The following is a 25123-nucleotide window of genomic DNA, read 5'->3' as shown; positions in this document are numbered from 1 at the left end:
AAGCAAAATTTTGTCACCACATCATTCTATGATTAAAAACATATCATTCTATTTAAAGATACCCGGTGTTACGTTTACTGAACTGATTAAGAACATATCCTTCTATGAAAAAGAAAATTTTGGCACCACATCTTATTTGAAGATATCCGGTGTTGCGTTTGATAAGTTTGGGTTACAAAATGTCTATTTCAAAACTAATAGATGCAATGTGCAATAAGTTTAAATTAAAAGGTGCTAATTGCAATTAACTCTTAATTTTATTAGCGCGATTGGTTTACATAAGTAATTATTTAAAATTTAAAGACAATAAATAAATACGCGCAACTCGAATTAGATTTGGTTTATTGGCCGATTAAATGCTATAAAACATAGAAATATGGAAATGACATTTTTTTTTTGGCAGGAAACGAAATCAATTCCGTTGACCAGAATAAAGTACAGCCTGAACAAGCCCCAAACTGCGGAAACCGCGGATCCAACTAGGTTGGAAAACAATTAACATATATAAAATAATTAATTGTTTTGTTTCCTGGTCTTTTAACACATAGAAATTCAAATTTCTTAAGTTAAAAATGAGATAAAAGATATTCCAAACAATCCCAATTCACCAACATCCAAGAAAATAGCAACATCACAATTAACCTATCATATAAAATTCATCATTAGTCTGGTGTTCATAAAACCTAATCACATAAATTGAGATAAGAGGAGCGGCACCATAACTATCTACGTGACAGATACTGGCTATGGACAAAATTGGCCAGAAAATTCGAAACTATCACCGGTACACTTAACTCTTTATTGTACACATGGTAACAGAAAGATGCGGATTTGAGTGGGTTTATTAGGATAATACGAGGACAAAGTTAAACACACGCTGTAAAATTATTTGTCACTAGGCAGCCCACTTCCACCTTACTCTCGTGTTCGGTCGCTCAATAATCTTATTGCTTTCCAACAGCCTACTCCACAAGTTGAGCCGTTTCAAATTATCCAACCTGCATGTGAACTTACTATAAAAATTTATTTTTTCAGGAGATAAAAGAGAAAAATTTGAATAGGATACTCTATATTGAAATTTATACAACTATCAAGGATAAAGCACATATTATTAATATTTAAATGTTATTATCTTTTCTTCGTTCATGTCAATCATATTTGTCATTCAATATAGTTTTGTTTTGCCTTCACTAGCTAAATTAAGTGATTAGTTCTAAAATGACGAATATGTTATGTAATAATATATGTAGAAAGAAAGTTAAAAAAGCTAAAAAGAGAAAAAAGTAGATATATTATTTATTCATCTCAAGTGGCTTTTATATTTCAAAATCCAAAAGTCATGAGGTCAATCCAAAAGCCAAAAGTCATCCACCTTTATATTTCATAACACTCGCCCTTGGATGACGTGTATCAACGTCATGCCTCGTTAAAACCTTACTAGAAAAAACCCATTGGGAAGAACCCTACTGAAGGAAAAAGAATACATAAATTGTACAAAATGAAAATATATCGTTTATGTCTCCCTTCGTCACGATATAACTATAAAAATCAGCAAATATGTCAAAGTCTACGCATCTTGTGTACTAATTTCTCGAAATGAGTGGTAGGAAGTGCCTTTGTGGAGAAATCTATTGGATTCCTTTAATCATCATTCCTTGCACGTGATGCCGCGTTGTTAAAAACCTTACCAGGAAATCCAGTGGGAAAAAGCATGGATAAGGGAAAAAGAGTGCAGCGTGCATTTGAATTTGCCCCTCCTTAATAAATATTGGTTGCAACAATTACATTCATAGAAAAAGAAAATATTCGCGATAATTTATTTAACTTTTCATCTCCTATTTATTTCCGCCTGCAAAATTAACTTAAAACTTCATAGAATAGGTTAGTGGAAATAAAATTATCATTTTGTAGCTTCAGGATTAACACGTCCTTAAAGCGAGCGATACCTTAACAATGAACACAAACCGAAAGCGGAGACTTGCATAAAATAATGAATTTAAAATTATGTCAAAGCATGTATAATAAAACATGTTTTAGTTTACTTCGATATAATCCTTCTAGGATTCACATATAAGAATATATCATCCATCCAAAAGTATTCTTCTTTCAATATATACACCAAGAAACATTTTATCACATAATATAACATGTAGTATTTTAATTATGAGGTGCAACTCAATTCAATGTCAACTAGAAACACATTCTAGTTTCCATCTGCTTTGGCCAGAGACTTTAAGAGTGTCCCTAGAATTCGATATACATTGATAACATCTATTTTGTTAAATAATTTTATGTCGAACTACTAGTCCAAATCCCCTTTTCATTGAAGGAGGGTAACGTTCTTGAGAATTTTTTGTAGTGCTTCCGGCAGTTAGGATCCTTCTGGGAGAATCATTGTCAAGTGGGTCATACATAGAAATTAAATTAAATCACTCACATATGATGAGATTATTTTGCAATCAAATAATCGTATCCACCACAAGATTATATGAGCTTTACATTCATATATTTTGAAATTTCATTTTGTTTCACACAAATAATCATCCATGTACCACTGACTTGACACCTTTAGATGTGTGAACTGCAGTTTCAAAAAAATTTCTATTTTCAAGAGAAAATGATTCGTAGGGCACACTATTTGCACAACTTCAGGTGTGGAAGGACTACCAATCCCAATAAATTTTCCTTATAATTGCCTCAATTATATCCTTTATTCTTTGTCCAATTTTATCAATATTTTCTAACAGATTCTACTTCATGATCCTCATTAATATCAATAACCTCAAGTTCTATAAATATCATCGACGTCGAATCAATTTATGGTTCCACTTTATTCTAGACAAGACATAATATATCGAGATCTCAACATTTTTCATCACTTTTATTTTCTCTAATTTGTCATGTCTATAATCTCTTCCAGAGATCCTTCAATGTCATGTCTCGGAGATCCTTCGAAAATTATTGATTTCTCAATTTAGCCATCATCAATCATTGCTCCTTTTCACCTTTTTTTTTTGTATGAGATATGGAACCAACTTGCCTATCACGCTTCAAGCGTTCTTTAGACATAGTAATATCTTTGGGTTGTCCTTCTGCGACATTAATATCATAGGAGCATATGTACCCGGTGTTTGTGACTTAGTAACTATTTTTTGGTCATCAAATGAATTATCCAATGAACTTCTGCTTCATATTCTTATTTTGAGGATCGAGATGAGGCAATAATAATTCATTTTTATTTATCTATTTTCACCGGCTATTAATTTTCTCCCCATGATTTTAGAAAACAAACTCGTTAAATCAAGTCATAATAAATACTCATTAATGATTCCAAATGCACTCATATGTAATATATATCCAATTGAGGAATCGATCTTACTAACATGGTGGAAAATCTATGATGACCATATAATTTGCTTATGATGGGGAGAAATTACGAAAATTTGTTTATATGATGCGAATCAATAAATATGAGATACAAAATATTCAACAATTTTTATGGACGAGATAATACTCATTGTGAGATACACCAGCATTATAAGCATGTATTCTAAATAATGAATCTCGCATATTTCAGGTTTCGAATTGATAATAACTTTGTATGAAATCATATATTTCATAAAATATCTCACTGTTCAATAATATGCTATTTTTATCTCATGTCATATCTTCATTAGTTCAGTCTCAAAGATGATAAATCAAATCTATATCTTTGCTGGTGATCATATTTCCCTTGTATGCAAATAACATATGTATCACTGAGAAGAAGAATCTATAAGTTCTTCAACAAAAGTTCATATAAAATATCAATTACTATTCACATCTTTATCATATTGAGATGGCTTAGCTAGTCAGGCCAAACTATAAAGTTATAAGTAAACTTTTGGTTTACTTCAAAAATCAATTTCAATTATGGTTATTATAAACTAATGAAGAAGCTTTCTCCAAATTACTCTTAGTGCAATGAATTAGACTCAATATTTAAAGCCACTTGACATCTCAATGCAGTAAATTATATCAAAATGCATTCTTCAGTCCCTTTTTTTTTTGGAGAGTATAATTGCATCAATACTATACATGCTCTTCTAGATTGAAATGTACTTCAGAGAGTAGATAAAATATACATGCTCTTCAAGAGCCTTATACATGCTCTTTAGGAACCTTATTCACGCTCTTCCGGAGCTTTATACATTCTCTTCCGCGTCTTATATTTAGAAAAATTATAATGAGACATCCTATATAATATTCCCCTTTTGGATGACTTATGTTAAGTATTGATACTAGTCATCTTTATATCAATCAAGAGAAATATTTCTTATACACATAATAGAAACATGACTAAAAATATTTTTAATGTCATGAGCATTGCTATTGGCATGGTTGAAATTTTTTGATTTTCCAAATACTGTTATATTATGGTAGGAAATTATTATTTTTTCAATTCATAATCCTTTTATCAATAATTCAAATTTAATAAACCGCAATTAGTCACGATATCAACTCATGATTTTAACAACCCAATTTCATAATATTATATTTGCGGGACACAATATAATATTTATTTAATCAATTAAAATCCATTATATCCAAATATCATACTATTCTTTATATAGAGCCATCCTTCAGGGATTTGATATTATTTAGGATAAACTCGTAATTTGAATACTATACTACTATATCATTCTTGTGGAATGTAATCAAGTGTTTAAACACATAAATTTTATTCTATAGACATCGCTCAATATCATATTTATGAAAATTGTAATCAATATTCTTTAGAAATTTCACAAAATTTAAACACAAAGTCAATGTGTGATAAAAGAATTTTATTATATAAGAATTTTATTATATAAAGACAACTTCTGGTTGTTATTTTGGTTGTTATTTCGTGCAACTTCTGGTTGCAATCATTTACTAATTCTCAATTAAAAATAACATCAACAGGTACGTCGATTATATCAAAATCATTTAACTTAAGTAGTACGTCGATTATATCAAAATCATTTAACTTATGCGGTAAAAACATATTTACAAATGCTAATTTTATATGAACCATAAATTTAAAGGCACATAGTGACATTGACATTCTATCAATTATATGGAGATCACATAATATTACTTATTTGAATCATGCATATGTAACATACTTTAACATGTGAGCAAGACAACTTGATATAAGTGACGTAGTGTGTGTGAGCGCACAAGTCATCTAATTTAAATCATAATATACGGTGTTTTGCTCATAAATTGAAAAATTAAATATGGACATGCAAGGACCTTTGTAGCATATATTAATTGAGGATACATAGAGAAGGATTAGATAAAAAGTCGCAGATAATTTACCTAGATAAGAAGTATAGAAAATTTTTGTCTCACTCATACAAATATAGATATGTTACAAATTTGTTTATACAACCTACTTATTATGGCAATTAAGCTTAATACCAATTTAAACCCAGATTGAGGACAATGACTACTGGAAATGATTTTTGGATTATAGGGTCATATATGACTCATGATGTTTTAAAATTAGAACATCTAACTATTTGATTTGTCTCGTATAAGTATTTGATATAATCATTTATTAACCATAACTTATGAATTTATTTTAATCAAATAAATCACAAATATACAATCTAAACTTGCCTTGTATCTTATTTGTCAAATATAAAACAATGTAGGAGATCACAAATGAGAATTATCACTTCAATATGTAAATGTTAGTTTTGTACCCACTACCGAAATCATACCATCAATGTATGCATGTTGAAGAATTTACACGTCTAATATCAAACAAACTAACCAATTAAAATTGTAGAATATCATGGGACTTTACAAAAGTATCTAAAATATCTCATTTCTAGTGTGAAATAAATTTGGTATAATTTGAGGAAAAATGAAAAACTAGCATTCAAAGATACACACTTTATATAAAACTATAAAATGAAAATGTTAGGTCCTATGAACTCACTATATAAGATAATATAGTGATCACAATCAGTAACACAGTATGACAATATAAGAGATTGAAAGCAGTAAACTCTTATATTCACAAAGCTTTAATGGTTACAAAAACTCTCTCAGTGATTTATATTTTATCACTAAGAGCTGCTAGGGTTCTTAACAATGTACTCGATAACTCAACTCCTATAGAGTAACCCTAATCTGTGTTTATATAGACACAGTTACAAAATCAATCTCTGATTTGATATCCTATAAATCAGCTATGTATTCTATCAATCAAAGATTGCTACTGTTTTCTGTTTAGTTTCCATAGTCAGCAAATCACTCCTCCGCTTCTATCCTTCCTTGAAGTATATATGCTTCTGAGCTCTTTCCACGTGTAAACTCTGACGAGTCTTGACTATGTAAACTCTGATCAGACTTTATCAAACTCTGGTCAGACTTTATTAAACTCTGATCAGCTTCCAGCTTAAACTCTGATCACTCCTGTTCTAAAACAAACTTTAAGAACATTAGTAATCATCAATTATATCTAACAATCTCCCCCAACTTGTGCATAAATATATTATGTGCAAGTTAACAGATAATTGATGATGTCAAAACAGATAAGTCAAATGCAACAGAGTTTAGCTATATAACAGAAAACTTTTAAAACTTACAGATACTTTACTCCTTAGCTTCATAGACACCATTTGCTGTCTTTAGATATTCTCTGAGGAGTTATCTTTCAGCTTCTGTAAGTGCTGTGATCATCTGTCTCTTGATCTCTCTTAGTTCTGGATCTGAAACTCCAGTTTGATAAATTGCAGCTCTGAGATCATAGATCTTGTTTCTTCTCATGTCTTTATCCAGCCTGATGTAATAACCTTTATCAGACTCTTCATTGAAACTCAGAGTACTGATTCCAGCTATTGTTTCTATTTTTGCTGAATTCTTCTTCATCTCAACTAGCTGTCCTTGATGATTGAAGTACTTAGGAACAAAAGGTCCAGCATTCTTGTTTCCTGTTATACCCATCTTTCTTCTGATTTGATCTTTGAGCAGATTTGAGATGTGTTGACATGACTTGTTCTTCACTTGAAATATGTGTGAGACATATCTCAATTCCTCCCAGTGTTTAGCATAGAGATCAGCTTCAATTACTCTAAACACTGTTCCATCAGACATGAAGTAGATAAGGATGTTATCACCTCTGTCATTCTTTACCAGTTGGACTGAATCAAGTTTGTCCATTCTTTCTTGCAATGCTCCAGTCTTGGGAGCACAGAGAGATGAGGGGTCTGTTGACATTGATCCTATACTCTGATCAAATTTTTCATATTTAGATCCTAGTCCTCCTTTATCTCTTCCTGCTTTTCGATGAGAGATTGGTTGAATTGAGCCCTTGTCAAAATTTATCTCAGTCATCAGACTTGGCTTTGCAAATCCTGGCAACGGAGTTGTTGTTGGTTTGAACACAGCTTGAGCCTTGTCAGAGGTTGTGTCTTTCTTTGTTTCCTTATTAACTTGAGCTGTGTCAGAGGTTAATTTTTCTTGTTGTGATTCTGCAACATGAGCTTTGTCAGAGATTGCAGCTTCTGATTTCTTTCCCTTTACAACTTGATCTTTGTCAGAGGTTGTAGGCTTCTTCTGAGTCAACCCTTTTTCTAGGTGTTCATCTACTTTGCATTTTCCCTTGGATGTATACTCATCTTCAGAGTATATCTTTTTGACTGGTAAACTCTGATCAGCAACAGTAGCTTCCTTGATCAGTATCCCTTTTTCCTTTGGTCTGGCAGTTGATTTTGCAGGTTTCTGGATTTTTCCTGAGGTTATAGCTTCAACATGTTCTTTCTTCAGTTCTGCTTCCTCTGCAGCAATCAACTCCAAATCCAATTTGGCTTCTGGATTTTCTTGTTCAAATAACAATCTAGCATACTCTTCATCAGTCATTGGTTTATCTGATCCAGCCACTGGTCTTTGCTTTGATCCAGATGTGACATTGTGTGTTGGAACTGGAGCAGACTTTGAGCTTTGCTTAGACTGTTTTTGACTGTCAGAGTTTGAAACTCTTCCACCAGTGGCAGCTTGAAATCTTTTGTTCTTTGTGAAGTCATCCATATCATCATCATCATCATTTTTCTTTCTCTTCAGAGTTTGAGAAGTAGTCTTGCATTTGACATTAGCTACTCTCTCCCCCTTTTTGACATCATCCTCATCAGGAATCAGTATTGAAGTTATCAGAGAAAGTGAAGATTGGATGGCTTCAAGCTGTTTGGACATTGCCTCTTGAGTAGACTCAATGTTGGACATCCTCTGTTCCAGAGATTGATTGGCAGACACCAGCTTCTTCATGTCTTCCTTTAGAGGTAGCAAAAGCCTTTTCTTGTCAATATTCTGAGTTTCTTTAAAGTTGGCTACCTCTGTTCTAAGACCATCTATAGACTTAGATGTCTGAGCATGAGCAGGATGAAATGTCTTCAGATAAAGAATTGTAGCTTTGAGGCTTGACATGACATCAGAGTTTGTGATTTTATTCTCTGCCATAGATTGGAAATCTTCAGCTTTTGCTGGCTCCAGAGAATGCTGGTGGCTCAGCCAGAGTTTATCCCATACTTCATTTGGTGGATCAACCTGAAGATCCCTGGGAAGTGGCTCAGAGTTTGTGTTCAGAGTTTGCAGCCTGGCATTATATTGGCTGGTAGACTCCCACTTTTGTTGTTGATGAGACAAAGGGACTTCATCATCATTGTCATCATCTGAACTTTCATCATCCTCATCATCATTAGATGCAGGATCAACAGCATCTTTAGCATTCTCAACAGGATCTGGAACAGATTTTTCTTGAACTTCAGATTTTGATTTGCTAGGCTCTTCACCAGCCTTAGCAAGAGACTGCAGTGCTTCCAAAGCTACTTTGTCAGAGTCTTCAATGACAGTATCTGACTTGTAGTTTTCTGGTGCTGTATCATGAATAATGGCACCCTCAGGAAACTTCAATGGAGAGTGAGGAATTGGAGTGGAGGGTCCATGATCAGATATTGGAATTTGAGAATCAAACACTGTTGTCTCAGCTTCAGCTTGTTCCTTGCATATTATTTCCTCATCTACTTCAGATGAAGTAGAGGATGCTGTAGCAGCAGAGATTGGAACAGCCTGAAGGGGATGCACCATCAGAGCTTGAGATAAATCAGGAATTGTAGTGGTTGGTGCTTGCTCTTCCTCAACAGTAAAATCTGTGATCTCAGTAATGGGCACCTTTGCCCTCTTAGGCTTGTTTGCCCTTCATTTAAATCTAGCTGTCTTTGATTTAGGACTGGCCTGTGAAGGTTCAGAGTTTGTTGCAGGAGGGGCTTCCAGATCTTCATAATCATAAGCTGCAACAAGTCTCCTTCTTTTCTGCTTTGGTGGAGAAGCAGCTTCAGAGTTTAAAGTCTTAGAGACTGTATCAGAGTTTACAGGAGGAACTCTGTCAGAGTTTGCTGGCACATCAGAGTTTGTCTTCAGAACTTGTGTAACAACAGAGGTTCTGGTCTTCTTAGTGAAAGGGGCATCAGACTTTGTGGACTTTGATGGTTTTGGTGTAGATTTGGTGGAAGGGGTTTTGAGTGATGATCTGGTGGCTGTAGGAGAGACTGGATGTTGTGGTTGGGGTTGAGGCTGTTGTTGTGGTGCTTGAGGCAGATTCAGCCTAGCTCTTAATGGAGCTGGAATTTGTAGAGGCCTGAGAACTGGTCTCTTCTCATCTTTAGATATGAGATCTTTGAAAACCCTTTTATGAAGTTTAAAAGGTTTGATCTCATCTGCAGCATCAAAAGCCACTTCTCCAACAGTGGCATTAAACAACAATTGGCAGAATCGTGAAAAATATATAATCTGACGATTTTCATGCATTCTTTCACCAATATTTCTAATAACTAATCTACCAAAATCAAAATTAGTAGAATAGATCAGAGAATACCCAATCTGCAGCATGTCCATTGGTATGGCATCCCAGTTTGTAGATTTCTTCTGGAAGGCCCTGGTAATGCAGTCAAAGAAAAAGCTCCACTCCTTCCTGAGTCCTGGACGCTTTAATTGACCCAATTTATCAAGAGAATCGTAGTAGCCCAAATCAGTCATCATGGTTCTGAGGTTGGCATCTCCATTTATAATGTAAGCAGCATGCTCTGGCAGGTTGAGTGCTGCTCGGACGGTGGCTGGAGTGACAGCATACTCCGCTCCGTCATACTCAAATACAATGGATGGTGACCCAGCTTCACCACCATTGTCATAATGCCCTGTTCTCTAGAAAGTGATGATTTGGCTTCCTGAGAGTCTGGCAGGAGCTGTAAGGGCAGTGGCCAGGGCACTCTGTGCCAAGAATTGCTGAATGGGATGATAATCCCTTGGAACATCAGTGGTGTCAAGAATGGCTGCATGATTGTTTGGTACAAATTCCACACCTGCAAGGGTAAAAGCTGAAGTAGCCATTAGATCAGAGTTTGTAAAGGAGGAAGGTGTTTGAGAAAGTGTGTACGAGAAGATTTGAATTGCAGAGAGAAAAGATTAAGAGTTTGTGGAGAGAGTGTGTGTAAAATGAGGTGTATAAGTGAATAATAAGCAATAAAATCTGATGTGATAAACTCTTCAGATTTTGTTTAGCTGTTCACGCTTGGGCTTTTGTTCAGCTGTACACCTGTCAGATTTTAACTGGTAGATGAGAGTTAGTGGCATGGAGAAAAGAGAGTAATAATCATGAGCGCAATAAATCATGTGCAGTTATAAATGCTGATTACACGTTCTCCTATTAAAATGTTTTTCATGTAAACCCACTAACAATACATCCGTTTGGAACACTCTCTTCACATTCTCTGAATATTTGAACTCCTGAAATGTATGAGATTTTAAAAATCAAGATCAAATCCCTCGAATTTTAAACTCTGAGATTTAAAACAAAGAAAATAAATTTCTAAGTACCTCAGAATAAGACATAATGTTTAGAAAATTCATCAAAAAAATCAGAGGTTGTCATAAAATCCATAGCTCAATAATGTGCTTGTGAAATAATGTGTGTGATTTAACATGTTAAATCAGAGACTAAAGAATTTCACAATTTCGTAATTATAAGGTAGACAAAAATAATTTATTTAAACTCTCAAGACATAGACAACAGACATACTCTGATGAAGAAATATATAAAAAAACTAACCCCCTTTTTTTTTTTTTCAGGACGCTTTTCAGTGTAAATGAATCACGACCTTTAAATATAATTTTGCAACAGTATTTCTCCAGTAATCAGAGATTGTGACTGGTCACCATAGATTATAAAATCTTGGCAATTACTTAATACCAGCAAATGTTTGGGTCTTCCCAGTCACTGTCATATAGACATCTAAGATCTCAAAGGAGTACCATGCTTATTTGCAGGGGTGTGTATAGCATCAGAGTTTATAATCACTGTCTAATTTACTGAGAGAAAATGCAAATTAATCAGTCTCACTTATAATTAAAATATGTGAAGTAATAGAGTCTCAATGATATCAACATGCATATAGTGTAAAATAGTAGCACAAAATTGAGATCAAGATTAAAGAACTTAACTGAGATTCATGATTACTAATTCAGATCATGCTTCATAGTATCTTCACAGGTTATTTGTCTAAGAGAAATAAAAATGAGATCATTTATCAAGATTCAGAGTTTACAAACATCAGAGAATATCGTCAGAGAATGACGTCAGAGAATAACGTCAGAGAATAACAAACAGAGTATATCATCAGAGAATGTCATCAGAGTTTAACATCAGAGTATATCATGGCAAATTTGTGAGCAATGCATATGGTAATTTGACAATTTAAACTTGAAAGATCTGACCATTATGTTTACTCAGTTCCTGATATCATTCCTAGCTCATTCACCAGCCTAGTAAAGGTTGCTTCACTTAGTGGTTTGGTGAATATGTCTGCTAGCTGTTGTTCTGTGGGAACAAAGTGAAGTTCAATGGTTCCTTCCAGCACATGCTCCCGTATAAAATGATATCTGATACTGATGTGCTTTGTCAGAGAATGTTGAACTGGGTTTCCTGTCATAGCAATAGCACTTTGGTTATCACAATAAATAGGAATTTTAGAAAAGGATAACCCATAGTCTAACAATTGATTCTTCATCCAAAGAATTTGAGCACAGCAGCTGCCTGCAGCTATATACTCTGACTCTGCTGTTGATGTTGAAATTGACTTTTGCTTCTTGCTGTACCAAGAAACAAGTCTTCCACCCAGAAATTGACAACTTCCACTTGTGCTTTTCCTGTCAATTTTGCAACCTGCAAAATCTGCATCAGAGTATCCAATTAGACTAAAATCTGATTCTCTAGGATACCATAATCCCAATGATGTGGTTCCCTTGAGATATCTGAATATCCTCTTTACTGCAATCAGATGAGGCTCTCTTGGATCTGCCTGAAACCTTGCACATAGACATGTGGCATACATTATGTCTGGTCTACTTGCAGTCAGATAAAGCAAAGATCCAATCATTCCTCTATAGTTTGTGATATCCACTGATGCACCAGTATCTTTGTCTAGCTTGGTTGCTGTTGCCATAGGAGTTGTTGCAGCTGAACTGTCTTGCATACCAAATTTCTGCAAAAGATTTCTGGTATACTTGGCTTGATTTATAAAAATCCCATCTTCAGTCTGTTTAACTTGTAAACCCAGAAAGTAACTGAGTTCCCCCATCATGCTCATTTGGTACCTAGACTGCATGAGCTTGGCAAATCTTTGACAGAGTTTAGCATTAGTGGAACCAAAAATGATATCATCAACATAGATTTGAACTAAAAGCAGGTCATTACCATGATTCAAATAAAACAGGGTTTTATCTATGGTACCTCTAGTAAATCCACTTTCAAGAAGAAATTGAGCCAGAGTTTCATACCATGCCCTTGGAGCCTGCTTTAGTCCATAAAGTGCTTTGTCCAATCTATAAACATAGTCTGGATGCTTTGGATCCACAAAGCCTGGAGGTTGTTCAACATATACCTCTTCATCCAGTTTCCCATTAAGAAAAGCACTTTTGACATCCATCTGAAATACCTTGAATTTCTTGTGTGCAGCATAGGCCAGAAAGATTCTAATTGCCTCCAATCTTGCAACTGGAGCAAATGTCTCATCATAATCAATACCTTCCTGTTGTGAGTATCCTTTTGCCACAAGCCTAGCTTTATTCCTTGTAATAACACCTTCACTGTCAGTTTTGTTTCTGAAAACCCATTTTGTACCAACTATAGATCTATCTTTTGGTCTTGGTACTAGGGTCCAGACTTTATTTCTCTCAAACTCATTTAGCTCTTCTTGCATTGCTTGAATCCAGTCAGCATCTTGAAGAGCTTCCTCCACCTTTTTAGGTTCTGTTTGTGACAGAAAGCAATGATGTAAACACTCATTTGCTGTAGCTTTCCTTGTTTGTACACCTGCTTCTGGATTTCCAATTATCAAATCAGGTGTATGAGATTTTGTCCACTTCCTAGCATGTGGAAGTTGGCCATTTTCATCATTGGATCCTCCCCCTTGATCCATACTCTCTTGATTCTGTTGATCATTCTCTGTAGCTCCCCCTACAATTGTGCTATCAGAGTTTGAATCAGTATTCTCTGATGAGTTTGAGTCAGCATTCTCTGATGAGTTTGAGTCTTGGGTAGAGTCTGAAACATTCTGATGCTCCCCCTCAACATTTACTTCATCATCATGAACTTGTAAATTTTCACCAGAGTTTGCTGTATTTTGCTCACAGTCAGAGTTTGACTGTTCATCAGAGTTTGTCGAATCAGAGAATATTTCTTCATTTTCAAAATGCAGTTCTTCATGATCATCCATGTCTGCTAAACCCATAATTCTCTTGTCATCAAATGACACATGTATGGATTCCATGATCACTTTGGTTCTTAGATTATAGACTCTGAAGGCCTTTGTTGTCAGAGGATAACCTACAAAAATGCCTTCATCAGCTTTTAGATCAAACTTGGTAAGCTGTTCTGGATGAGTCTTCAGTACAAAGCATTTGCACCCAAATATATGAAAGTACTTCAGATTTGGCTTCTTTTTCTTCACCATCTCATATGGGGTCTTGCCATGCTTATTAATCAGTGTTGCATTTTGAGTGAAACAAGCTGTTTGAACAGCTTCTGCCCAGAAATAAGTAGGTAATTTAGCCTCATCAAGCATAGTTCTGGCAGCTTCTATTAGAGTCCTGTTTTTCCTTTCAACTACACCATTTTGCTGTGGTGTTCCAGGTGCAGAAAATTGTTGCACTACACCTCTTTCTTTGCAGAACTCTTCCATTGTTGAATTTCTGAACTCAGTTCCATTATCACTTCTAATGATCTTTACTTTGTCTTCAGATCCATGATCCAGTTGCTTCACATGATCCATCAGATGCAAAGCTGTTTCATCTTTAGAGTGAAGAAAATATACCCAAGTGTATCTGGTATACTCATCAACAATGACAAGAGCATATTTCTTCCTTGCAATGGATGGTACATTAACTGGTCCAAATAGATCAACATGTAGAAGATGATATGGTTTCTTTATTGAGAATTCAGTCTTACTCTTGAAGGATGTCTTTCTCTGCTTGGCTTTTTGACATGAATCACATAATCCATCAGATGTGAGTAGTGATTCAGGGAGTCCTCTCACAAGCTTTTTCTTTATAAGCTCATTTATGGAGTTGAAATTGAGATGTGAGAGCTTCTTATGCCACTTCCAACTTTCTTCTGCAGAGATTCTTGTAGACAAGCAAATTGCTTTTCCTTCAGAGTTTGTAGGCAAGTGGATTTCATAAATATTTCCATGTCTGTGAGCAATCACTGCCACCTTGCCTGTTGACTTGCTTACTATCTCACTGTGTTCTTCATAGAAATCAACATGATATCCTCTGTCACAGATCTGACAGACAGAGAGTAAATTGTGTTTTAGCCCTTGAACAAGAGCTATATTTGATATGATGACATTTCCAAGATTGATGTTGCCATATCCCAGAGTCCTTCCTATGTTGCCATCTCCATAAGAAACACTTGGGCCAGCTTTCTCCACAAACTCTGACAGCAGGGCCTTATTTCCAGTCATGTGTCCTGAACATCCACTGTCCAAGACTAGGATATTCTTCCTGTTGCCCTGCAATCACAAAGACCACTAATTGTTAGTTTTAAGGACCCAGACTTGCTTGGATCCCTTGGCCTTATTAAGTTTGTTAGCTTTTGCAGCGGAATTATCATTATCAGAGTTTGAGCTAACAGACTTTGGAACAGAGTTTGTACTAGAAACAGATTTTTTACTTGCAGAATTTTTATTAACCTTTTTCAAAGAAGGTTTCAATTGATAATAATCATAATACAAACTATGATATTCTTTGCAAGTATAAATAGAATGCCATAAACTACCACAATGAAAACATGGATCTTGTGGTTTATATCTAATACTACTTTTTCTAACTCCAGACTTTGTAGGTAAGGAGTTAATGTCCTTGTTCTTCCTGCAAAAATTAGCAAGATGATTAGTATTTCCACAGTTATGGCATGTCTTCCTAGGTGCATTTGGAATAGGCATGTAGTTATTACTCTTGTCTATTCCAACCTTGCCATTTCTATTTTTCCTAGGCTCCTTGTTTTTGTCATCAGACTTTACCTCTTTAAGCTTATGTTTAAGCTGTTTCTGAGTCATCAGTCCTATGTTAACCTGTTTGGGCTTATCAGATTTTAAATTGTTGTTAATCTCTGATTCTGGTCTAATCTGTTTAGACTTAGAGGATTCAGCAACAAATTTAACAGGTTTAACCTTAGGTTTTTGAGTTTTAACAAACTCTGCTTTTGATGACTCAGCTTCTGAGTTATCAGTGTAACCTAGTCCCTTCTTCCAGTTTCCACTACCTAAGATATCCTGAGTAGTTTTGCCTGAATTAGTCCATGTCTTAATAATATCCCTTTCCTTAGCAAGTTCTGATTGAAGAGGTGCATACCTCTTTAATAATTCATCTTTGACAATGACAGCATCATCTCTTTCTTTCTGAACTTCTAACATCTGAACTAATTCTTTTTCTAGATAATCATTCCTTTTCTTTACACTTAGAGTTTCAGATTTTAATCTTTCATTCTCTAAAGTCTGATCTCTAAAGCTGATATGCAAAGTTTTAAGGAACAATCTTAACTCAGTTATATCTTCAGTATCAAAGGCAAGAGTAGAATGAGGTACCTTAGCAGTAGATTCAGAGTTGTTGTCAGTGTTTGCCATCAGAGCATAATTGACTTCTTCTTCTGAATCAGATGTATCTGTCCAGTTTCCTTTCTTGGTGATAAAGGCTTTTTCCTTTTCTTTCTTGGCTTTCTTGCATTCAGATGCAAAGTGACCCTTTTTACCACAGTTGAAACAGGTATACTTGTCAGCTTTTCCAGCTTTCCCTTCCTTGCTCTCATTCTTCCTAAAGTTCTTCTTATCATAAACTCTGTCAGAGTTTCTGTCTTTCCTTGAAAAACTTTTGCCTTTGTTGAACTTTTTATAGGCCAACTTCTTGAAGCTTTTCACCATCAATGCTGCTAACTGCATCATCTCATCATCACTTTCTTCAGAGTCTGAGGGGACATCAGAGTTTGAGTCATCAGAGTTTGATGACTCAATGTCAGACTTTGTGACATGAGCTTTTCCTTTGCTCTTAGCAGCTTCCTCTTGAACTTTCAGAGCAACAGACTTTGATTTTCCTCCATTACGTTTGCTCCTCTGCTCCATCTCAAGTTCATGAGTCTTCAGTCTTCCATAAACATCATCAAGAGACATTTCTCCAAGATCAAGATTGTCTCTTATTGTAGTGACTTTCAAATCCCATTTTTCAGGAAGAGCCAGAAGGAATTTGAGGTTTGAGTCTTCAAGATCATATTCCTTGTTCACCAGAGATAAGTCATTCAACAGTTTGACAAATCTGTCATACAGATCTGTCAAGGACTCACCAGATTTTGAGTCAAAGTGCTCATACTCCTGTGTAAGGATTGTTTTTCTGTTTTTCTTTATGGCTTGAGTTCCTTGACATCTGGTTTCCAGAGCATCCCAGATTTGTTTAGCAGTTTTGCACCCAATCACCCTATTAGACATTGCATTATCAAGGGCACTGTGCAGAAGGTGTTTCACCTTAGAGTCTTTACCAATTGACAAGATGTCCTCAGGGGTATAATCTTTCTTTTCTTTTGGAACCATCTTCTGAGGTTCATCTGCAAGCCCAACAGAGAGCTTGGTGGGCATATGTGGTCCATCATAGATCCTGTCAAGGTATTCTGGATCAACAGAGTCTAGGAATATGATCATTCTCTCTTTCCAGACTGGATATTCAGATGCCTTAAGGATTGGAACTCTAAAGGATGAAGCTTGTGATTTTTCAGACATGATTGTGATTAAGATCTCACTGTAGTTATCTTAACAGAGCTGGCTCTGATACCACTTGTTAGGTCCTATGAACTCACTATATAAGTTAATATAGTGATCACAATCAGTAACACAGTATGACAATATAAGAGATTGAAAGCAGTAAACTCTTATATTCACAAAGCTTTGATGGTTACAAAAACTCTCTCAGTGATTTATATTTTATCACTAAGAGCTGCTAGGGTTCTTAACAATGTACTCGATAACTCAACTCCTATAGAGTAACCCTAATCTGTGTTTATATAGACACAGTTACAAAATCAATCTCTGATTTGATATCCTATAAATCAGCTATGTATTCTATCTATCAAAGATTGCTACTGTTTTCTGTTTAGTTTCCATATTCAGCAAATCACTCCTCCGCTTCTATCCTTCCTTGAAGTATATCTGCTTCTGAGCTCTTTCCACGTGTAAACTCTGACGAGTCTTGACTATGTAAACTCTGATCAGACTTTATCAAACTCTGGTCAGACTTTATTAAACTCTGATCAGCTTCCAGCTTAAACTCTGATCACTCCTGTTCTAAAACAAACTTTAAGAACATTAGTAATCATCAATTATATCTAACAGAAAAAGGATGACGGAGGGAGGCGTACCTTAAAATCGTATAATGTGATCATCAATTCTTTTAAGTTAAAGAAACCTTACTACAAGAAAATCTTCGAAAGAGTATTGATAAATACCTTTAATATCGAAAGAACAATTCACACTTCGTAGCGAAATAAGTCCCCACCGAACAATCCATCAGAATTTTAAAAACCATGATCCTCTTGAATATACACTACGTCATAAAAGGCCTTCTGCAACATAAAATTTCTGTTGCAGCAGGGGGTTTATATGTTGTTAAAGGCCCATAAAAGGGCTAAGGCAACATTATTTTGTGATAGGATTTTCGATGTTGCCCTAGGGGGTCTAAGGCAACATTTAGTTTGTCTAAAATAACATAAGAAATATGTTAGCGAAAACTATTTAAGCCAACATTTTATTCTCCTGGTCCAACAAAAAATTATGTTACCTTGGAGTAATTTTCTTTTTTAAAAATAATGGGTCCCACCACGGACCACCTTGCTATGTGGGACCATTTTGGTTGAAAATACATTTGTACCCACTACAAAATTTCTTTTGCCACATATAAATTAAGTAATAAAATAAAATTTTCATTCCAATATACCATTCTAATTACACCATAATCCAAACATACTAAACCAACACCCAAACATCATAGATCAATAACTACATAATTCAAAAACTTAAATAAAGTAACTACTTTACATTCATTGGCATCTAATAGTTACAAAAGTTATAAAAATTAACAAAACTTTGTTCCTCAACAATATATCTAAACTCTGTCTTTTTTTATTCCAACTCTTCAAAAGTACTTCAACAATATTGAATATGCATATTAACCTCATTGCGGGACCTTCCGTATATACCTTTGAGTTGTTCTTGTTGCTCTGCATTTAGATTCAATAATTGTGAGATACGGTCTATGAGTCGAAAACACTATATGTATGGACAAATACTCATGGCAAAAGACAAATAATGCAACCAGTTCTTTTTCAGAATATCTCATCCTCTTCGACAAACATTTTCTGTAACAATTGACAAGCCAATGTAAAATGCCAATTCTTGTTACTTTTTTAAGTTTCATATGGTCCTGTAAAAAAAACTAGAATTGTACATAAGAAGACCTTAAAAAGGTAATTTTTTTTTAAGGGCAAGCAAACCATCACAGTCTTACAAAGATGTAATAAACATATTACAAGTTAAGCTTACAAAATAAACGATAAAAAAATAAGAATGAAAAAATAGCAATAAATAATAATGTGTTACATGCCTTCTAACTACAGGCCAGCAAATGAACTCCACGCACAAGCCCATAAATCTGAGGGTCAAGAAAACAACATTCACATATTTAATGCAAGCACATAAATTTGTTTTAGATACTCAAGTATGTGTTCATTTCAAAGTATTTTGAATTGTTTATACAGTTTGAAGAATGCAAATCTGCAGTGTAAAGAATTCAGAAAGCAGAGTGTTGTATGCAGAATACAGAGTGCAGAAATTAGAAAACTGAAGTACCATACGGAGGATTCCTATTAGATATTGGATATATACTGCTTCTAGCACATTACTATGAAATAAATAATTTTAAGTCAAAAAAACATTGATGACATCAACTGAACCTAATGTTTGCATAAAAGGAGATAATGAAAATCAAAATATAGCAACTTATATGGAAATATATAGGGTAAGTGCTCTGCATCTTTTTGAGTAACAAACATGCCTTTGGGTGAAAGCTCAAAAAGATTACAGGTCTATCGTTAACATTTTAAAACACCACCTATATTTCGAGTTTTTTGTAAGTAATAGCACATTTCCAGAAGCAAAAGTTTTTGATAAAAAGCTACTCATAAATCTTCACTAAATAACAATGGAGTTGAGGGGCTTAGCAGATTCTTGATGTGCTGCTCAAGTGCATTGATCTCTTTTCCAGATGGATCTTTGGCAACCTATACATACCATTACAACAAGAACATTTGAGAAACCATGATTCATGATTTCTTGCTTATATGGCTTTTATAAGAGCAAGCAGATTTCATAGTGCGATCCGAATACATATTTGGTCTATAAACAGATTATTATTAAAGGAAATAAAGCAACAGAGCATACACATTTGCATTAATCAAGACCGTGAAATAAAGACCGATAGTAATTGAGAGCAGACTAACATACATGTTAATAACAAGCTTATATAGAGCGGATCAGATGCAAATCTATGATGTAAAAGAGTCTTAAAACACTGGACAGCGCAAAACAGATTAATTAAATTCGAAAGTATCATGCAAACCATAGAATTTGAATCCAGATTCAAGCACAAAAGCCTTATAGAATTGAATAAAAATCTCACATCAAATAAGAAAGCAAATTGTTGTACTAAACAAATATCTACACTCCAGTCAAATTAAGTCAAGGAACCAATCTTCCATCAACCAACAAACCAAACCAAATCATAAACTCGATAACCCTCAAAATACTAGAAATTCACAAGATTTAACACAAAAATTAGAGGCTAAAACCCTAAAAAAATCAGTGCTTTACAAGATTAAACAAAAATAAAGCCATAAAATCATGACCAAAAAACAAAATCAAATAAAATAACAAAAAGGGTACTAGAAAAAGCTTACAACGCAATCATCATCAATGGTATAGATATACTTCTTCTTAGAAACCATGTATCCAAAACTACAAGCAGAGTCTTTCAAGAAGATGCATGAAGCTTTGGGACCCAGAATCCTTGAGATGCAACGCTGAATTCAAGAAGCCCTGTAAACAAAAATAGAGTTTAATTAAGAGGTAATTTCAAAAACAAACCTCTAACTAAAAAAAACTAATATCAAAGATACAGTGTAAAAAAGAGCGCTAATTTGAAGAACCCAAGCCTCGACCCCTATAATATTCGAGCCCTAATTTTAAATCTACCCATCAATTAAGCCATAATTTTCAATTGAACTGAAAGAGACGAGAAAGAGGAGAGAGATGGAGGTGTACGAGAGAGAGGGAGGTGCTGAGACGGAGGTGAAAAGAGAGAGACAGAGGTGTTGAGACAAAGCTGCTTGTTCGCACAAAATCACGCAAGCGTACGTGGTCACAAGTAGTATAGAATCAAATTCAGTTCGTTCCCGCAGAGACTGGTGTATTCAGAAATATGCACTTATGCACCAATGTATGATTATTATTCAATGCTCGGACAATTAACAAGTTGGTTGGTTTTTATCTAAATTAACTAATTGAAGTCGAATTATAACTAAGAGAATTAAAATCGAATTACTATTGAGAATAAAACATGGGATTCTAACTTTATTATATACTTCATTCAGAGTTATGCCTTATCGATATGTGATGGTTGATAACTAATCAGATAACACGAAACTGATACACGCTAACTGTCGTTATACGTGCACCATACTGCTACACATCCACAATTAAGATAGAAGGTAAACAGACACCAATTATGCTTAGACCCTATATGTCTATAGAATTTGAAAGCATAACTGTTGAAAAACAAGTTATCTATCAAGACTACATAGGGCGATGCAAGATGGTTAAAATCACACCCCTAATCATGTATATCGAATACATAATCCTATGTTCGCATGGCAAGTTCTAAATCAATATATCCACTGTCGCTTCAAAAAAGATTAACCCACAACTTAGATGTTAGCTACGCATCCAAGACGAATAAGCACAACCAATACGAAGAAATCAACATTCATCACACAAATAATTAAGGCAAATTAACTACTGAAATCCATATATAAATCCGCTAGAATCCCACGATAATGATTAGTTCATAATCGAACTTCTCATCATCATGGTTTCGAATGTAAACATGGTACTGAATATGAAAAACAAAGTCAAAGTACGAGAATAAGAGTTAAGAAACAAATCCGAAACGAGCATCCAAAGTTACGCCTACTTCGAAGAATTAGAAAAGTAAAAGCTATGAAATTCGATCTTGATCTTCTCCGTAGCCGTCATGTGCTCCTTAGAATGTTTCTAGGTTCTGTTTTTAGTCCCCCAAGCCTTTCTTGTACTTCCCCAGCGAACGGGCCTTCAAACGGATCACAAACGGTCAAAATGGGACAAAAATCCCACTCAGAGTGTGAGGCGGGGGCCTCACAGCTCAGGCGGGGGCCTCACAATGGCAGAACACTTCTTTGCCCATAACTCTCTCCTCGGGCATCCGATTGCTTCGCCGTTTTTTTCAATGAAAGCTATGATTCTCCTCTTCATCCTCCTTCCAAGAAACCTACACAACACAACACTAAAAAATATCAAAAACATCAAAAGCTTGAGGCCATTTCATCGTTTTAAGTTAAAACGAAGGCTTCCAAGTGGATATGAAATCCACTTATCACACCCCCAAACTTAAACCGATGCTTGTCCTCAAGCATAGACACACACACAAATACTAATAATGAAATGCATAAATGCAACTAAATGCTTACATCTAATCGAATCATGAAGTGTAATCCTCGTTAACATATAACCCTCAAAATATGCAACATTCTCGGCATTCATCTTTTTCACATATTAGCCATGTTCTCTTCCACTAACAAGTGTGAAGTACATCGTGTGTGCTAGCATGCTCTCTAATGAAACAAAACAAAGACCATCAAACTTCAACAGAGTCCTCACTATGAGCCGTTAATCAGAATCAGGTTTAAACACTTCCTTCTAAAGAGTGAACTACAATTTAGGGTCACTGAAAAATTCCTATACCTCTCCTATTTTTTTCTATTTTTTTTCTTTTTCTTGCTAAGTCTAAGGTTGGGATGCTTCTCAGTGTAAGTGAGTCACGACCGCCATTCGACTTCGCTTATTCTATTTATTTTTTAATCAAGTAATTCTCCAGTAATCAAAGGTTGTGAAAGGTCACCAAGAAATTGCTTATTCTAATACATTTGCGCTTAATACCAGCACAAGAACATGGATCGTCCCTTTCACATGGCATTGCATTCTACCCATTGATCTCAAAGGAGTACTTGATAATTTTTATTCTTTTTTTTTAGAAAGGCATATTCATCCCTTAACTCCCCCAAACTTAAGATTTACACACCCTAAGTTCAAAAAGGGAATATTCCAAACTCTACGCCCGACTCAACGCAAGGACTCAAGAAATAAGTTAGTCTAAGTCTTATCTCTAGAGCATAAGTGTAATTACAATTTTCACACAAGCAGTTTCCAAGTAACAAGGCATCACATATGATCAAGACTACTAGCCAAGAAATTATGCACATAAACTCTTCATAGGATATCAACTTGAAAAACAACCTCAAGATTCATGCAAATGCAACTATATGAAACTACTAACACATACTAAACACAAGCATATATATATATATATATATATATATATATATATATATATATATATATATATATATATATATATATATATATAAAACTAACTAATATGCAAACTATATGCGATAATATGCTAACTATATGCAACATGCAACCTATATGAACACACACTACTATTAGTCCTATAATTACCACCCCCAAACTTAAAATATTCAATGTCCTCATTGAAGGTGATAAAAAGGATCGAATGTACTTAGATGGAGTCAGAATGATCACTCGCCTCACCCTCATCGGGTGAAGAGTTAGCGGGAGGATAGACCATGCCAGCACCAAATAAAGGCCACTCAATGTCTACGCCCGTAGCACGAAAAGCAGTCCCTAAAGCCTGTGTCAAATCCTGAGCAAATCGGCTATGCATATCATGCATAGTATCCATACGCCGTGCGAGCCTCCTGTACAGAGAATCACTGAACCCCGAATGCTGAACTGCCCGACGAGAAGGCCCTGTTGTAGCTGGTGGACGGCGCGGAGGTGACTGATGATGTCGACCCCCAAAAAAATATCCCCACCCCCTAGGATGGGGTCTGTCAATACCCTCCTTAGGCAACCTCTCTATAATAGAATGATCAATGGGAGCGCTTGGCAACTGTAGCTGCTCATCCTCGGACCAACGAACTCCCACCGCAGTACATAACTTGGTCACAATAGTCGCATGAGGTATGGCCCCTCTCGTGCTAGTGGACAAAAACTTAACAATATTCTGATGGATTACATATGCAATGTCCACATATTCACCACTCACAATCCCATATAATAATATAGCATTAGCAACAAGTACATCATGTGGATGTCCAGAAGGCATAATATTAGCACAGATAAACAAGTTTGAAGCGCGGCCATACCTGTTCATGGCAGAAGCGGGGAAAGATAGCTTCTCATTAGCGGAAGGATTGGTCTTTCACTCTGTGCCCAAGACACATAGTCCACCGATGATTTCATCCAAATCCATTAAACGCCTTGATTTCTGCACCCAATCATCCTGCGTAGATTCCATCTCAGTACCCCCGACAATCGGCGGATCGCCTCCAATGTGTAATCCACCGTCAAACCCCGAACAACCAAGTACCCGTTTTGACCCGCCCGAGCATTAGCATAGAACTCTCGTACAATGCTCATCGGAATTGGCCCCGGTGCTTCACAAAACGATTCCTAACCTCTTTCTTGAATCATCTCTACCAATTCCCCATCACCCGGTGACGGTAAGAAACCCCTCTCTTTAGCAATTGGCTTTCCCAAAAGCCTAGTAAATTACGCTTGGGCTTCCGGAGATGTGAACTTGTTAACCCCGGAACCACCCATACCCGAAGAATCCGATGATTGTGCTTGAACACTACTACTTTCGGCTCTTCTAGCTCTCTTAGGTGCCATTGAATTGAAAGTATGTGTTGTGGTAGAGAGAGTTTAGAGGTTTGATGAAAAGATGTGGAATTGGGTTGAGTAGTGTAAGTATAGGTGTATGTGTATGTATATAATGGTGGGATTTGGATTTGAGAGGTGGATGTGTATGTATATGTTTGAGAAGATGTAATTTAGGGGCTTGGGGATTTGATTTAGGTTAGAAATAGGTCAAAGGAAGTGGGGGATTTATGATATGGTGCTGGGATGTAGAAGGAATAGGAGGGCAAGCAAAAAATTTTTTTTTTATAAAATCGCACACAGCCCCTGGAGGAGCCACGTAGGCGCGTCGCCCACGGCGCCGGCGCGCCGCTCACGCGGCCGCCTGGCGGTGGCAGTGCGGAAATTTGATTTTTTTTCTTTCTGGCTGGCTACTGGTGTTGTGAGGCCCCTGCCCGGTGTGTGGCGCG

General features: G+C 35.6%; 1 long non-coding RNA gene across 2 annotated transcripts; it reads right to left on the bottom strand.

The window, feature by feature from the left end:
- Positions 1–625: 625 nt before the first annotated feature.
- On the bottom strand, positions 626–21120 carry LOC108220602 (uncharacterized). Of its 2 annotated transcripts, none has more exons than XR_010291864.1 (5): positions 20940–21120; positions 20576–20714; positions 19225–19900; positions 18071–18841; positions 626–1009 (listed from the first exon to the last, which is right to left on the bottom strand). It is a non-coding gene; the product is annotated as an uncharacterized LOC108220602 (long non-coding RNA). The 2 variants fall into 2 exon arrangements; XR_010291863.1 differs by having other exon boundaries at positions 627–998.
- Positions 21121–25123: the final 4003 nt, after the last annotated feature.

Source organism: Daucus carota, chromosome 5, assembly GCF_001625215.2.
Source record: "Daucus carota subsp. sativus chromosome 5, DH1 v3.0, whole genome shotgun sequence".
Classification (NCBI taxonomy): Eukaryota; Viridiplantae; Streptophyta; class Magnoliopsida; order Apiales; family Apiaceae; genus Daucus; species Daucus carota.
This window is presented reverse-complemented; position numbering and strand designations above follow the sequence as displayed.